This window comes from Ceratotherium simum, chromosome 22 (genome assembly GCF_057802395.1).
Source record: "Ceratotherium simum simum isolate JZ-2026a chromosome 22, ASM5780239v1, whole genome shotgun sequence".
Taxonomy (NCBI): Eukaryota; Metazoa; Chordata; class Mammalia; order Perissodactyla; family Rhinocerotidae; genus Ceratotherium; species Ceratotherium simum.
In genome coordinates this window covers 34,242,185-34,258,947 of record NC_141921.1, presented here as the reverse complement: position 1 = coordinate 34,258,947, position 16,763 = coordinate 34,242,185, and the positions used below count along the sequence as shown (strand labels likewise).

Below are 16,763 nucleotides of genomic sequence, written 5' to 3'. Positions count from 1 at the left end.
GAATTTAGCTTGCAAGTAAAGGACCCAAGTTTCCAGGTGAACCCAAAATTTTCACCTTACAGATTTTGTGGCAAGACAGCTGAGGTTCCCTGAATGGAGTGAATTTAGCACAGATATTCTCAATCTTGACCCTTTTGGGCCAGATAATTCTTTTTTGTAGGGGCTTGTCTTATGCATCGTAGGATGTTTAGCAGCATCCCTGGCCGCTACTCACTAGATGCTTGTAGCACCCCGCTAGATGTGACAACCAAAAATGTCTCCAGACGTTGCCAAATGTCCCCTGGGGGCAAATTTGACCCGTGGTTGAGAACCACTGATTTAGTAGGAGAGTTCATTACAGACATGCCACAGATTACCCTCAGATCCCTGGTCTCTAAAGCTTAACGTTGACTTGAGAAAGCTGTGGGAAGAGTGGCATAAATTGGGCTTTATATTCCCTTTGTGTGTTTGGGTAATGCTGCCTATTCTGGCAAATCTTAAGAAGCTCTTTGGTATGAAGATTAATACTGCATCTCCAACCTTTAGAACGTTTTTTTGGGATGGTTGGTTTACTGTGTGCCGGGATCTGGACTAGATGCATTCAGGATTCATTTAATCCTAACGGTCATGTGAGTTTCGGTTTTCATGTAAATAAACATGCTTATGATGAGAAAACTGAGCCCCAGCAGTTAAGCAACGTGGCCAATAAGTAGTGGAGCTGGAATCTGAGCCTTGGATTTCTGTCTCTGTAATTTTGGGCTTTTTCCATCATGTCTGGAAATGTTAATTTAACAAGCCTCTCTTGAAAATCTCCTGTGTGCGATATGTTTCTTTTTTTGCTTTTTTTCATCTTTATCTTGCGATTTAGAATAACATTTCTTAGATTCATTTGATACAGAAAAAGTAGGAAAAAACCCAAAAATGGTCCATAATCTCACTTTCTAGGTAACTCCTGTTGACATTTTTTAACGTAAAAGATATATTTGCATGTGGATAGAAAAGTCCAACAGTATAAAATGGTATAAAAGGAAAATTTAAAGGCTCTCTTCCCATTAACACTTTCTTATATATCTTTCCAGAAAATATGAATTATACATATGTAAGCAGATACATACACACACGTGCACATATATACCTTTTTTATTTACACAAAATATATATTATGCATGTTTAGCGTATTTTTTTCTTGCCCACGAGGTCTTAGAGGTCTTTTGCTGTCAACATACAGAAATTTCTTTATTAAAAAAAATTTGGGGGGGGCTGGCCTGGTGGCACAGTGGTTAAGTTCTCGCATTTCACCTTCAGTGGCCCAGGGTTCACCAGTTGGGATCCTGGGTGCAGACCTACTCACTGCCCGTCAAGCCATGCTGAGGAGGCGTCCCACATAGAAGAACTAGAAGGACCTACAACTAGGATATACAACTATGTACTGGGGCTTTGGGGAGAAAAACAAAAAGAGGAAGATTGGCAACCGATGTTAGCTCAGGACCCATCTTCCTCAAAAAAAAAAAAAATTTTTTTTAGCAGCCACATAGTACGTTGTATGGCTAATACCCAGCCTTACCCTTTCCAGTAAAAAACACAAGGTAGAGGATTTAGGTATGGGGTCAAACCTCCAAAGCATAAGTGAAGTTTAAAGAGTAAGTGACAGAGCCAGGGCTCAACCGCCAGGGTCTGAAACCAGGACTGGTACATTTCACAATTGCCCAACACTGGCTCCCAGCAACCCTGTGGTACAGCTCTTTCCCATGGAAGTGAGTCTACAGATGCCCCAGACAAACCCAGTGAGAGGAGAAGCTGGAGTAAGAGGGAAGCTGGAGTTCATCTCCATTTCTGCTGGCTCTAGCCCCATGTTCTTGCCGTGAGGTCACACTGCCTGGATATCAAAGAGTAGACCAACTCCAGTGTTTCCAGGGCTCTGTGGGGATTTGGGAGTACAGTAATTCCCTATATCTATTGCTACTGCAGATTCCTGTGCTTTTTCTACTCAGTTGGCACCACCCAGTTACCCCCAGTGCCTGTCATTGTCATCTCTTGAGTCAATCCAGACCTCAATTCTAAAGATCCCTAAACACTTTTAATACTGTGAGTGATGGGGAAGGAGGAGGACAAAGGAAAGGAGCTAGAGGGAAGTATTTCTAAAATGTCTCATGTGTCTAATTTTCCCTTTGTGATTATTTTGACTCCAAGTTCCACAAAAGAATAATTTCATCTAGTTAGTGAAAAATGCTCCTGCCAGATGGCTGTTGGTGAAAACCAGCGTTGGGGCCACAAGGTAATATGAGATTCCCAGCAACTGGCTGGTGCCATGGAAAAATATGTCATCTGTTGGGCAGCTACTCCCTGAGCAGTGAGTGGGTGCCAGGCCCTGGCTGCTGGAGAGGAGGCCAACTCCAGGAGGTGTGGGGGCCAGGAGGAATCTACCACGATGGTGGTGGTGGCTGGAGAATTCAAATGTAACTGGCCTTCCCAGGAGCATCGTGTGTGGTCAGTTTCCACAGGCAGCTCAGTGCAATGCCCTTGACAATGACTTGCCTATTTTGCTAAGCATTTTCCACCCACTGCCATGCATTTATTGGACATTTTCCTTTGGCCCAGAATTCCCCTCCCCCTCTCCTCCCCCAGCCTACTCCTGTTCATTTTTTTTTTTTTGTGAGGAAGATCGGCCCTGAGCTAACATCTGCCAATCCGCCTCTCTTTGCTGAGGAAGGCCGGCCGTGGGCTAACATCCGTGCCCATCTTCCTCCACTTTATATGGGACGCCACCACAGCATGGCTTGACAAGCGGTGCGTCGGTGCGCGCCTGAGATCCGAACCGACGATCCCCGGGCCGCTGCAGCGGAGCTCGCGCACTTAACCGCTTGCGCCACCGGGCTGGCCCTCCTGTACATTCTTTATGATGCAGACAGGCATGGTCACCTTCGTGAAGCCTTCTTTGACTTCTGCCTTTCATCGGCATCTGAAACCCTCCTGTGAGCTCCTATAACACCTCAGCTTGAGTTCTTCTCGGTCCCTGTTCATTCAGCAAATATATATTATACCCAATGTGCCAAGGCCTTTTCTAAGTATCACACTGCAAGGCAGTGTCTAGTTTGTGTCCCCAGGCAGATTGTGAGCTCTATGAAGAGGGAATCTCTACGTTCTTGGCCTCTCACACGGTGCCTGCACGTGGCTGATCCTCAAGGAGACACATGGTTGCTCCCGACTTAAGTGTTTCCTTGTAGTGAACACAAATAACTAGAGTTCATGGGAGACCAGTAAGTGTTACACTGGGAAGGGGGCAGGGAGTGAGATGATTAGTTCCTGTGTAAGTGCTGGGGATGGCAATGAAAAGAAAACCAAAAAAAAAGGGAAGGCTTCCCTCAGGTGGCTGGCTTCCCTCTCTGTTCTGCACCTTACCTTGCAAGGAGGTGAGGTTAACTGCCCTTGGCTGGCTCCGCTTGAAAGCTCAAGGCCCCCCTCTTGGTGCCTAGCAACAACCTGACTGGCCAGAATGGTGATTTTGAAGCTGGGTGTGTCTCCTAGGCAGGAAGCCACCAACACCGCCACAGCAGCCCGGGCCTCCCCTTCACTTCCTCTGAGCCAAAACTCCGCCTTCAACTGGGGCCAATGCTTAGCGTTTTGGAGCCCTGTCTTAGCAGCACAAATGGGATGTTTGTAGCAAAGGTAACTCCAGCACTTAAGAGCTGTGTGATCTCAGACAAGTCATGTCACCTCTCTGAGCTTCAGTTTCCATATCTGTCTTGTTTCTGTCTTATTCCCAGTTAGGGTCACCCTAGCACAGCACCGGAAGCAGAGAAACATTCGGTAAATGCTATGGTAGCTGAATCTGCTTGGTTAGGGGAAGATTCTGTTAGTGACTCTTTCTCAGCTGTCCCTTTGATCTTGTTCTTTTCTTCTGAGCCTCTCTCTTGAACAGCTCCATCTTCTCATTTCTAATTTCTACACATAACAGCCTGTTTTTCTCACTCCCTATTTCTCTCCTTGTTGCTTATCTTATCCACAGGCATTAGATCTCATCATCGAAAAAATTCTACACTTCTTAAAAAATCGCAGGTGTTTTGGTTTTTAGGCCAGTACTACTGCTGTAGTGACCTTTAATTTTTTTAATATAACGTACATCCTGTAAAATGCACAAATCTTAATTGTACAGCTTCATGAATTTGTACAAAGTGGGTGTACCGCTATAACCACTTTCTGGATGAAGATACAGAATATGGCCAGCAACTTAGAAGTCTCCCTCATGTCTTTCCTAGTTATTAATGCCCTGAAAGGTAACTGCTATTATGATTTCTATTGCCCTTCAGTAAAGTGGTCTGTTTCTGAACCGAATGAAATCATACAGTATATACTGTTTTGTGTCTAGCTTCTTGTGTTCAACATTATATCTGTGAGATTCATCTCTCCCCTTAGCATCCTGCTTTTCCATGCCCATGTACCTGGACATGCCTGCTCTTTCTGCCAGGAATCTTTCTGTTCTTTCAGCATGCCCCACCCTAGTCTGGCCAGCTTAGGCAAGTCCTCTAAACTCAGATCAAACCTTGCTCGTTGGGAAACCTTCCCTGACCAGCTCTGGATTTGAATCCCAGCTCCTCCACCTGCCAGCTGTATGATTTTGGGCAAGTTTACTAACCTCTTCATGCCTCATTTTTGTTGAAGATAATGGTTTCTATATTCCAGAGTTCTTGTGCATTTCAAGTGAGATAATACATATTAAACCCTTAGAACAATACCTGGAACATAGAAAGTACTTAATAAATGCTAAGTGTAACTATTGTGAATACTCTGCTTTTTTTATTCCCCTAGATCCTTGTACACGCTCTCGTCCTAGCACTTATTTTGATGATTGCTTGTCCTTCTATGAGACCTTAATTATTTCAGTAGGGATGGTATCTTCATTCATTGTATTACGTCAGCAGAAATTTACTGAGTATGTACTGCATTCTAGCACTGAGGGTACAGTGGTGAAGGAAGCCCTTCAATTTTACTTTTTAATGGGAAGAGAGAGTAAGAAAAATAAAGAGGTGAGATCATTTTTAATAGTGGTAAGGCTATGATAAATAAAGCAGTGTGGTGTGATAGTGGGTTGAGGGTGCTACTTAAGCTGGATAGGGGGGAGGTCTCCTTGAAGAGGTGTTATTTGACCAAAGACCTACAGGGTGACAAGGAGCAGGTGAGTGCAGAGCAGGAGAGAGAACAGCAAGTGCAAAGGCTCTGAGGTCGGCACGGGAAGCTCGGTTATGTCCGATGAACAGCAAAGAGGGCAGCATGGCTGGAGCCCAGTGAGTGAGTGCATGGTCCAGAGGAATTTGGAGAGAAGGACAAGAGCCTCGAGAAGGGGTTAAGCAGGGGGCTATCGTTCACCTTTGCATCTGAGGTACCTAGCACATAAGAGACACTCACTAACTGTTGATTATTGGTCACAACGTGACCATGACCAATTGGTCCACATGAGCGATTCTCAGATCGTTTTCAAGTTAAAACTTCATCAATGTGCCATGTGCCTCTGGGTTCTTACTAAACCCTACTGGATGGGGATGGAGTTGCTCAGTTATTTGTAGACTTTTCTCTCCCCTATCCCATCTCATCCACCCTTCTTCAGTGACCCAGATTATCTCCCCAGAGATGTAACAGAGATGAAGGAGGCAAGCCTGGGCCAGTGAAAGAAAATGCAAGTAGAAAACAGGTTCGGTCAGTTCCTCTCCTTTCTCTGACTCCAGGAAGGGTCCAGGTCCCTGGACAAGTGTAATGATGAGCACAAAGTGGAAGAGAGAGGCTGAGCAGCAGGAGGGGCTGCAGAAGAGGTAAGAGGAGCAGGCCGGAGCCTGTGGAGCAGGCTGCAGCTGCTTATGCTGTGGCAGGTCCAGCCAGGAGCCCATCTGGAGTCTTAGCAGCAGAGTAGAGCAGCTGGCAAGGCCTGGGCCATGACCAGTCGGAGGAAGGAGAGACCAGCCAGTAGATCAGAATGGAAGCGGAGGCTTGAGTCTCAGTGACAGGAATTTATACAACATCAACCTTTCAGTAATAACAGAGAGACTTCATTTTTATTTTACTTACTTATTTCTAGCTTTTATTTTTATGAAATATTACACATGAGAAAAAGCACATAAAACAAATGTATAGTACAATGAGTAGTTATAAAGCAAACATCCATGTAACCATCACCCAGGTCATGACACAGAACATTGCCAGCACCATCCTCCCCACACCCCTCCCATCCCTTCCAGATTACAACCTTTTTTAGAGGCAGCCAGTAGCCGGATTTTTATAATAATCACTTCCTTGCTTTTCCTTTTTTTTTTTCTAAAGATTTTATTTTTTTTTCCCCAAAGCCCCAGTAGATAGTTGTATGTCATAGCTGCACATCCTTCTAGTTGCTGTATGTGGGACACGGCCTCAGCATGGCTGGAGAAGCGGTGTGTCGGTGCGCGCCCGGGATCCGAACCCAGGCCACCAGCAGCGGAGCACGCGCACTTAACCGCTAAGCCACGGGGCCGGCCCAATCCTTGCTTTTCTTTATAGTTTTATTGCCTATGAATCACAAGGAAAGTCTTAAATTAGGATTTTCTCATGTAAATCCTAAGACCGAAGACCACAAAGGAGAGCCTCTCTAAGGTGGATCCTCCTCTTCTTTAGTAAATCTTGGCAGGCCCTGGGGAGACGGTAGTGGATTTGCGGTCTTCGGCATTTGGCAGAGAGCGCAGTTCTGAGGCTTCTCGTATTTAGCCGGTGTTTAAGTGCTCACTGTGTTTAAAGCACCTGAAGAGCACTGTGAGAGGCACTAGGATATGTCCCAAACCGAGCCTGCCCCTGGGAGCTAACAGTAGGGCAGAGAAAGCGTGATATACAGGACAGAACAGGGTGAGAGCCTGCAGAAGTCCTCGGAGAGGTGCTGTGGGAGTTTAGAAGAGGCAGAGATCACTTCTGGCAGCAGGAAGCGGAGCAGGCTTTGTGGAAGAGGTGGCATTACGCTCATTCATGCATTATTTATCACATATTTTTGAGGGCCAGCAGCATGCCAGGAAATTAGGTAAAAGGATACAAAAATGAATGAGATAAGATCCCCGTCTGCTCACGGCCTAATGGTTTAGTTAGTACAGATGCAAATGATTCCGATACGGTATGCTTTAAATATAAAGTGTAATAGGAATGATTGGTTGCCTGGGCTTGTCAGGGAAGGCTTCAGAGCGGAGGTCTAGGCTTGTCCTTGAAGGAGAGAAGGTAGGGATTTGGCAGACAGAGAAGGGAACCACTGAATCTGCAGAGGCTCAGAGGTGGGAAAGGACACAAGGTCAGTTGGCAAAAGGTATGGTTCATGGTGGGAGGGAGAGTGGGGCTTGACAGTTAGGGCGGATGAGTGGGAAGGGTGTTCTAGGTAAAGGGAACAGCATCAAGAGGGGCATAGAGGAAGGAAATCATGGTACCTGCACGCACAATACTAAGTAATTCAGTCTAGCTGTAGCATAAGGTGTGTGATGGAAGATGTGATGGTTGATTTTATATGTCAACTTGACTGGGCCATGGGGTGCCCAGATATTTGGTCAAACCTTATTCTGAGTGTGTCTGTGAGGCTGCTTTAGGGATGAGTTTAACATTTGAATCAGTAGACTGAGTAAAACAGATTGCTCTCCCTAATATAGTGGACCTCATCCGATCAGTTGAAGGCCTAACTAGAGCAAAAACGCTGATCCTCCTTCAAGTAAAGGAGAATTTTTCCTGGCTTTGGACTCAAACTGAAACATTGGCTTTTCCTGGGTCTTGAGCCTGTGGGACTGCGACTGAAACATCGGCTTTTCTGGTTTTCAGGCCCTAGGACTTAGACTGGAACTACACCATCAGCTTTCTTGGATCTCCAGCTTGCCAACTCACTCTGCAGATCTTGGGATTTATCAGCCTCCATAATTGTGTGAGTCAATTCCTTACAATAAATCTTTTTAGACAGATAGATTAGATAGATGTCAACATAGATTATCTATCTATCTATCTATCTATCTATCTATCTATCTATCTATCTATCAATCATCTATCTCTCCTATTGATTCTATTCCTCTGGAGAACCCTGACTAATACAAAAGGGAAAAGAAATAATTTTGGGGGGCCGGCCTGGTGGTGCAAGTGGTTAAGTGCGCATGCTCTGCTGTGGCGGCCCAGGGTTCGCCAGTTCGGATCCCGGGCGTGCACTGAGGCACCGCTTGTCAAGCCATGCTGTGGCGGCGTCCCATATAAAGTGGAGGATGATGGGCATGGATGTTAGCCCAGGGCCAGTCTTCCTCAGCAAAAAGAGGAAGATTGACAGATGCTAGCTCAGGGCCGATCTTCCTCACACACACAAAAAAAGAAATAACTTTGGAAAGGCAAGATGGTGCCAGGAGGACAGAGAATACCTGGCTAGAGGACTTTGAATTTTATTTTGAAGACAGATGAGAAAACACTGGGGGTTCCTGAGCTGAGAAGTGACTTAGAGCTGAAATCTGGGAAGATGAAGGCTGTGCTGTGTAAATGAATTAAAACAGAGATTCTTAAAGGAAGCCTCTAGAAATTGGCTATTAATTTTGTGGGTATAGGATTTATGATGCAGAAAAGGTTGGGAATCCTTGGATGGACAAGCGTGCAGGGGCTCAAAGCACACATAAGCACTGCAGAACCTGGAGCAGGTGGGAACTGGAAGATGATTTCAGTGGCGCTGAGGGGACTTCTGAGTAGCTGGAAATTTGGAAATGGGGATGGGAATAGGAGCTGGAGGAGGTAGAAATTTGGGAATCATCCACATAGAGTGTGGTGGCAAGTACCACACTGGGGCAGACATGGGGGGCAGGAGTGGCAGAGTGATTTATCAAGAGTCTTGCAACTTGCAGTTGCAAGCAACAGAAACCTGTTCAACCTGGCTCAGACAGTAGAGGGAATTTCTTGGCTAATGTGACTGAAAATTGAAGCAAGATTTGATCCAAGGGCTCAAACAATGTCACCGGGACTAGGGTTCACTGTCTCCATCTCTCAGCTCTGTTTTCCCCCCTCCATCTTGGTCTTATTCTCAGGCAGTCTCTCTCCTGGCTGCCAGCAGTGCCATGATTGCATCCTGTCCTCAGCAGACAGATTCACTCAACTAGACAGTTCTGACCAAAGTCCCAGAATGGAATCTCACTGGTTCTCATTTGGTCATATGCCTATTGCTGGAATGCTGTGGCAAGAGGGCTCTCTAAAATGCCCTGATTGGCCAAGACTGGGTCACATGTCTATCCCTGCAACTGGGGGTAGAGTCATATCCTCAAGAGCCACATGGATTGAGAATTGAGGGTGGGGCTGCTCCAGGAGAATGCAAATGCTGTTACCAGAAGAACGAGGAACGGACACTGGGCTGGTAACCACAGGGGAAGGGGAGCTGGAGACCCATGGGCTGCCCCTCCTGTTAATTCGAGGCAGCTGCAGCCACTGGGCAGTGGGGAGGGGGCACTAGGAGGCTGGGGTCTGGGCCGGCAGCAAGGCAAGGGGTAGACTGGGTCAAGTAGTAGCTCCTGCCTTCAGGGCTGTGAAAAGGCCAAGGAGGGCCCTCCTGACAGAAACCTGACAACATAATCGACCAAGTGCTAAAAGAGTCCTTGTCCTCAGAAAAAAGGCAGGAAAAGCCAAGCAGTTGGGTGACATCCCATCAAGATACTGCTGCTGATGGAAAGGGGAGACACTGTCTGGGGACATTCATGGGATTGTGAGACGGGATGAAGGAAAGGTCACTGCCATCCGGCCTTGCAGAGGGAGAAAACACAATAGTCAAAAATTTATAGTAACCAAAAACAACCTAAATTCCAACAGTAGGAGATTGATTGGATAAATATTATAATACCCATGCAGTAGAATGCAGCATTTAAAATCGATGATTTACTTGACATGGAAAGATGTTCACAATGTAGTTTTGAGAGAGAAAAGCAGAATACAATCTGTTTTTGTGCAACAAATGTGTATACACATCTCTCTGTCTGTATCTATATGTATCTGGAAAGGTGTACACCAAAATGTTAATAGTTGGTATCATTAGGGGTAGGAGTACAGCTGAAGCTTATATTCTGACTTCTCTATGCTAACCTGCTGGGCTGTATGATAATGCAGTGGTCAACTAGAATCAGGCTCTTGGGTCCAAGTCCCAGCTGTCCCACTGCCTGGCTTGTAGACCTTAGGCAAGTCCCTTAACACTTCTGAGCATCAATAAATGGGGGTGACAGTTCTTAACTCATACAGTAGTTGTATTACATTAGCTACTGTTTCATGCAAAACTGTTAGCACCATGCCTACAGTAAACACTCAAAAGTGTAGTTTTTAGACACTTCTCCAAAGAAGATATACAGATGGCCAATAGGCACATGAAAAGATGTTCAACATCACTAATCATCAGGAAAATGCAAATCAAAACAACACTAAGATATCATGTCACACCCTTTAGAATGGCTATAATCACCAAGACAAAAAACAACGTTGGAGAGGATGTGGAGAAACAGGAACCCTCATACACAGCTGGTGGGAATGCAAACTGGTGCAGCCTCTATGGAAAACGGTATGGAGATTCCTCACAGAATTAAAAATAGAAATACCCTGTGATCCAGCTATCCCATTACTGGGAATCTATCCAACGAACCTGAAATTAACAATCCAAAGAGGCTTATGCACCCCTATGTTCATTGCAGCATTATTCACTATAGCCAAGAAGTGGAAGCAACCTAAGTGTAGTCCCTCGACTGAGGATTGGATCAAGAAGATGTGGTAATATATATACAATGGAATACTACTCAGCCATAAAAAAAGACAAAATTGTCCCATTTGTAACGACATGGATGGGCCTGGAGGGTATTTTGTTAAGTGAAATAAGCCAGAAAGAGAAAGACAAACACTGTATGATCTCACTCATATGTGGAATATAAACCACCATATGGACAGAGAAAACTGTATTGTGGTTACCAGGGGCAATGGGGGTAGGGAGTGGGCACAAGGGCTGAAGGGAGGCATATGTATGGTGATGAACAAACAAAAATGTACAACCCAAAATTTCACAATGTTATAAACTATTAAAACATCAATAAAAGTGTAGTTCTTCTTGTGTAATTAAAAAGTCCAAGAGAAAATATGACTATTAAATCAAGTATATTGGAAATAGGTGTCTTTCTTGAGCAAATAGCTTTGGTAGTCATCCATAAATGAACTATTATTAAGATAAGCTATTTTCCGGTAACACGGGGAAACATCTGAGCGCAAGACAGAGAAGCTTCCTATTCTCCCAAAGCCTGCACACTAGCAGGGAAGACAGATGATAAACAGGTGCCGTGAGGATAGGATGATTAGGAAGGCAGTGACATCTGAGGGCTGAGAGCCAACCAAAGGGCTGGTGAAGAGCAGGCAGCCAGGGGAAACAGTGCAAGGCCTTGTGGTGGGGAGGAAGTCTCTAAACCAAAAGACGACTGCTGTGGCAGTGGGGTGTGTAGGCAGAGATGAGGAGCGCGGTACTCTGCTCTCACGCCACGGCCTGAATACAGGACTGGGGAGCCAGGGGACCATCCACTTGCAGCGTGGTCTCGGGCAAGTCACTGCCCCCCTTTGAGTAGCCTCCGTCTTCTCTGCAAAACTGGGATGATAATACTTTGCTTCACAAGGCTGCAAGGATCAAAAGAAACGTTAGTGGAAGCAGTTTGCAAACGACCGTTTGTAGTAGTAGTATAAAAACAACCACTGAAGAAAAAGCTGCAGGTCTCAACGGCGAACGACCAAGCAGCGCCGGCTGGCGCATGCGCGATAGGCGGCCCGAGCCAGAGCGGTAGATGAATTCAAGCCCCGCCTTGAACCACTCGCCTTCTCGCCTCCCGGCCCCTCCCACTTCCGCGGGCACCCAACCGTGCGTCCCCTGCGTGCTGACGTCAGGCGCGTGCCCCTGTCCGGCAGGCGAGGAGACCCCGCGCATTGCTGCCAACGCCCCGGCGGAGGAGCTGAGGTGAGTGCGGGGCTCCAGGCTCCCCGCGGGAGCGGCACTGCCGTGGTCCCGTCCCCACCGCGCCGGCCCCGGCCTCCCTGTGTCCGCGGGGACACCCCGCCTCGGGGATCCTGGGGGACCTGGGAGCGCGGGGCGCGGGGGGTGGCCGGCTCGCGCGGCGCCGTCGGGGAGGGCGCGGGTCCGGGTTCTGTCGGAGCGGAGGGGCGGGGGTCCGCGGGGCAGGCGCGGGGCGCAGGCCCGCCGGGAGGTGCGCGGCCGGGGTCGGGGCGCCGGCCCGAGGGCGCGGGGGGGCCGGGCTGTCACCGCGCCGCGGCGGAAGGAAGGGGCCACACCCACCCCGGCCGCCGGGCTCCCCCCCCCCCGGCCGGCCCCGCGGGCCCCGAGGCGGCGGGCGGGCAGCGGGCCGAGGCGCCGGGGGCCGGGCCGCGGAGCCGCCGGCGGGCGCCGGGGGCGGGGGTGCCGGCGGCCGGGTCCCGGGCGGGGTCGGCCCTGCGCCCCGGCCCCGACTTCCTGCTTCGCCGGGCGCCGCCGCGGACATTTTGCGGCGGGCGGGGGAGGGGAGCGGGTGGCGAGCGCGGCGGGCAAGTGGCGGCCGGGGACGGGGCGGCGGGGTGACCGCCGGGCTCGGCCTGCGACGCGCTGCGCCCGGCGCCTGGTCCGGGCGGGCCGGCCTGCTCGCCGCGCCTCCCGTCTCCTTTATGCCTGCCCTCGGTCGAGTTCCCAGTACCGTTTCCGTTGGCTTCTCCAGCTCTCTCCCTGCCTGCTCAGCTGAAGCTTCCCTTTCGGGGAGTTACCTCACCCCCTCTCGAAACTGACCTCCTGCCGCTTGCCTAATTCCTCTTCTTAGGGGGAAATTTTCTTTGTTCGTTTGTTTTTTGTCTCTCCTTTAAGTCCAAGAGAAATGCAGTGTGGAAGATTACGTCATCGCAATATAAGGGGTGAGAGTTTTAACTCCTACAAGTCAGGGACTCACCAAATTAAGCCGGCTTTTTGCAGCCTTTGGGGGTCACCCAGGGGCATTTCTTGCTTGCTTCCCAACGCATCGTATTCAGAGATGATCTTTTGAAATCTTGGCCGTCTCCAGTGTGTCTAAAAGCCAGGAGCGTTTAAAATCTCAAGATTAGCTAGTGCCAAGGAAAAAAGCGTAAGACAACACCTTCGACAGCCACTTGCGTAGGCAGTAACTTTAAGGATCCTTTTGTACTCGAATGAAGTGAATTAATTTGTGGAAGCATTTCTTTGGTCCAGAATGACTTTTCGCCACAGTTTAACTTCTCCCATATGACTTATTGATGCCGAGTACGTACCTAACTTGACTCACGTGCGCTTTTTGTGGCAAGGGTGTGGTGGAAAGAGAATCAGTTCATTTTACGCCTAGTCTCAGCTTGCTAGACACTTTAGTTTTGTAATTAAAGACGAGTTTTGGACTTTTAACCAAAAAAACTTAAGTGAGCAACATTTTCAGACTTTTGGGACCACAGTATTTGTTCCCCAGAATGTTAGGTACATCTCAAATTGTATAACCTTCATTGACTACAGGGTACAGTAGCACAGAAAAATGATAGCATTGTAAAGCAAATGAGATCCAGTTGTGTAATGCATTGTTATAAGAGTAGTACTTGTTTGAACAAGTGCTTTCCTATTGTTTCTCATTTGTATAGAGTGGACAGATTGCTTAAGGAACACTTAAAAGAAGTGGTAGGTTAAAATCAACTTTCTTAGTGTGTAAGTGTTGAAGGTGATTGGATAGGTGTGGAGCTTGGATCTTCTGAAATACTTTTGTTTGCCATAATGTATCTTGTTTTAATATTATAAAAATGGAACACTTTCTGCTCCCTAATTCCTGAGTCTTCTATATTTAAGAAGTTTGAATACACACATCAGTTTGCAGTTTTGAATACACACATCAGTTTGCAGTTTTCTTTTTAAAATATATCCAAAAGGCTTGAATTTATAGTTTTTAGACTGAGGCAGGGAGCTAAGAGATTGGTAATTAACTGAGTATTAAAAATGAGCTCTTTTTCAGTAATTTCTTCAAAACCAGAAAGGTATCACATGCTTTTAAAATGTTTGCATATACTAACCAACACCTGTAGTCAGTTAAATTTAATTTTTCAGCAGTCTAAGGCAGGTGTTAAAGCCTACGGTAGTGGTGGTGGGGGCTTATGTCAAACATCAGTGAGATTCGCAAAGCCCACTGAGACCAAGTCTTGATGTTTTCTGTAACATCAAGATTTGTTTTCCTTTATTCAGATACTTTTTCCAGTTATAATTTTATGGTCTATTAGAAAAGCATTTCTAGTTATTTTTAAAATGGTTACAGTAATGTTTTGATCCAAGGACTGTCACATTTGGAAAACTTGGAAGTACAATTTACTGTGCCTGTCTGGGAGGAGTATTTATAGGCATTCTTGGAAGTAAAAGTCAGATTGTACTTTGTAGGTACATTTTAAATGCATTTCTTTGTTGTTTTAGGGTCTTTTTTGAGAAGATGAGGAACACTTAACGAGGAGCACTTCAGACTACAGGGCTTCCTGTGCAGGGGAAGGAGGGGTTAATATTTTGTTAACTTATGTCCCATATCTGTATATCCTCCTGTATTAAAGGGATTCGTTCTAGGCTTTTATGATAATGCCTTCCTCAGAGTTCTCTTCCAGATCTGTTAGTTTCCACTCTAATGTAAGTTCTGTGAGGGCAGGGCTTTGACCTGACATGGTCACCCCTGTATCCCTAGCACCTAGAACAGTGCCAGATACATAGTAGGACGCAAGAAATGTTTGTCAAATGAATGAATTTGCTGATGTCTGAGGGTTAACATTTTCATTTTCTGCATATTCCATAGGTTTATTTACTGTGTTTCCTGAGACTTCTTTTGTGCTTGGTCAGCCATATCCATATTTGGGCTCACTGAAGTGAGGATTACTAATCTACTCCTGCTTGACCTTATCCATGTGTTCAGACCAGTGTCTTCTGCAGCTGTACTATCTGGACAGTTCACCATTGCTTAGAAAATCTTTGCTGATGACCACTTCTTAGTCTCCTAAAAATTATTCAGATTTTAATGTTTATTTCCTTCCTCTCTTTCTTTCTTTGCAAATAGCTTATTTTTGCCACTGCTTCCCCTCTGCTCAAACGGTATCAAATTCCTGGTCATGTTATGCTTTGTACCTTACCAGTTTCTACTTTTAGTTACTCATCACTTCAGTCCAAAATATTTTTGCTAAAGCAGTTTTCATTACTTGTCATTTCAGCTGTATCTGCCATGGCTGCTATTATAAGTCCTGGATGTCAGAACCCTTCTTCACTAGTTGCTCCGGGGACAGTGGTCTCAAACTTCTTATTCCATGAAGTGAAACCAGGGGTTTTGCCACCAAAATGGTGTCCCATTTAAAAAAAATATTTTAGAAAAATATTTTTTCTCAAATGTTTAGCTATTGTGCTGAAGTCCAGAATAGTTTCTAATATAGCAAAAAACTCTATACTGTTGAGTCATGGTATTCACCAAGCATCGGTGGTCTGTCCCCTGAAGAGAACCTCTGTTGCTTACTCTGTTGTTTAACACTACACTTTAACACTTGGGTCATTTTCTCCAAAAGGAAGCAATTTCGATTTGCCATTTTAATTCTGCTGTGTGTTATTGAGAGATATACTGCTAGTGTAGTGATTAAAAGTGTAGACTCTGGGGGGCCGGCTGGGTGGAATAGTGGTTAAGTTTGTGCATTCTGCTTTGGCAGCCTGGGGATCCTGGGTGCAGACCTACTCACCGCTCATCAAGCCGTGCTGAAGCAGCGACCCACATAGAAGAGCTACAGCTCTACAACTATGATATACAACTATGTACAGGGGCTCTGGGGAGGAAGAAAAAAAAAAAAAAAAGCAAGATTGGTAACAGATGTTAGTGCAGGGCCAATCTTCCTCCAAAAAAAACCCAAAAAACAAAAACAAGTGTCAACTCTGGAACCTGACTCTGGCATCAAATCCTGGCTCTCCCATTTATCAGCTATGTGCAATATAAGTAGTGTCTCTGTGACTCAAGTTTACCTTTTGTAAAATAGGGCTAGCAATAGTCCCTTCCTCAGGGTGTTATGAGAATCCGGTCAATTAATCTATGTGAAGTACTTAAGACAGTTCACTGGGACCTAGCAAGTGCTCTATAGGTGTGTGTTCTTGTTATTACAGTCTGTCTTAGGCCCTCACCTTTGAGAAGTTATCTGCATTTCCCCCAAACATCAACCTTTTAATAACCATCCCTCCCCCAGATTAATCTTATGAAACCATAAAAATTATTTTAAATGAAGTGGGGATTGTTGCCTCCTTTAAATTTTTTTCTCTTACTTAATTAGTGTCATATAAGCAAGAGTGTGAAGTCTCAAATATGCAGTGTGTGGTCTATGGACCAGGGACGTAAGCATCACCTGGGAGCTCATTAGAACGCTCAGGCTCCACTGGCTGCCCCGGTGGCCGGCCCGGTGGCGTAACGGTTAAGTTCTCACGTTCTGCTTCAGCGGCCCGGAGTTCGCTGGTTTGGATCCTGGGCGCAGACCTACTCACCGCTCATCAAGCCATGCTGAGGCCACATCCCACAAAGAAGAGCTACAACTCGACAACTATGATACACAATTATGTACTGGGGCTTTGGGGAGAAAAAAGAAAAAGAGGAAGATTGGCAACAGATGTTAGCATAGGGCCAGTCTTCCTCAAAAAAAAAAAAACAAAAAAAAAAACCATGTGCAAAAAGATTAAAAAAAAAAAACTCTCAGGCTCCCATCTCAGTCCTTCTGAATCAGCATCTGCATTTTAACAAGATCCCCAAATG

The 16,763-nt window shown here is 46.2% G+C and overlaps 1 protein-coding gene across 3 annotated transcripts in view; it reads left to right on the top strand.

The window, feature by feature from the left end:
- Positions 1–11,845: 11,845 nt before the first annotated feature.
- The window catches only part of CDC42 (cell division cycle 42), a 49,217-nt gene continuing 44,299 nt past the window's right edge, over positions 11,846–16,763 (top strand). Inside the window, exon 1 of one of the 3 annotated variants that reach the window (XM_004425693.3) lies at positions 11,846–11,947. The gene's annotated coding sequence lies outside the window, so the exon portion shown is untranslated. Of the gene's footprint in view, positions 11,948–12,657; positions 12,886–16,763 lie in introns of those variants that run through there. The other 2 variants (XM_004425692.3, XM_087446607.1) reach the window with 2 other exon arrangements.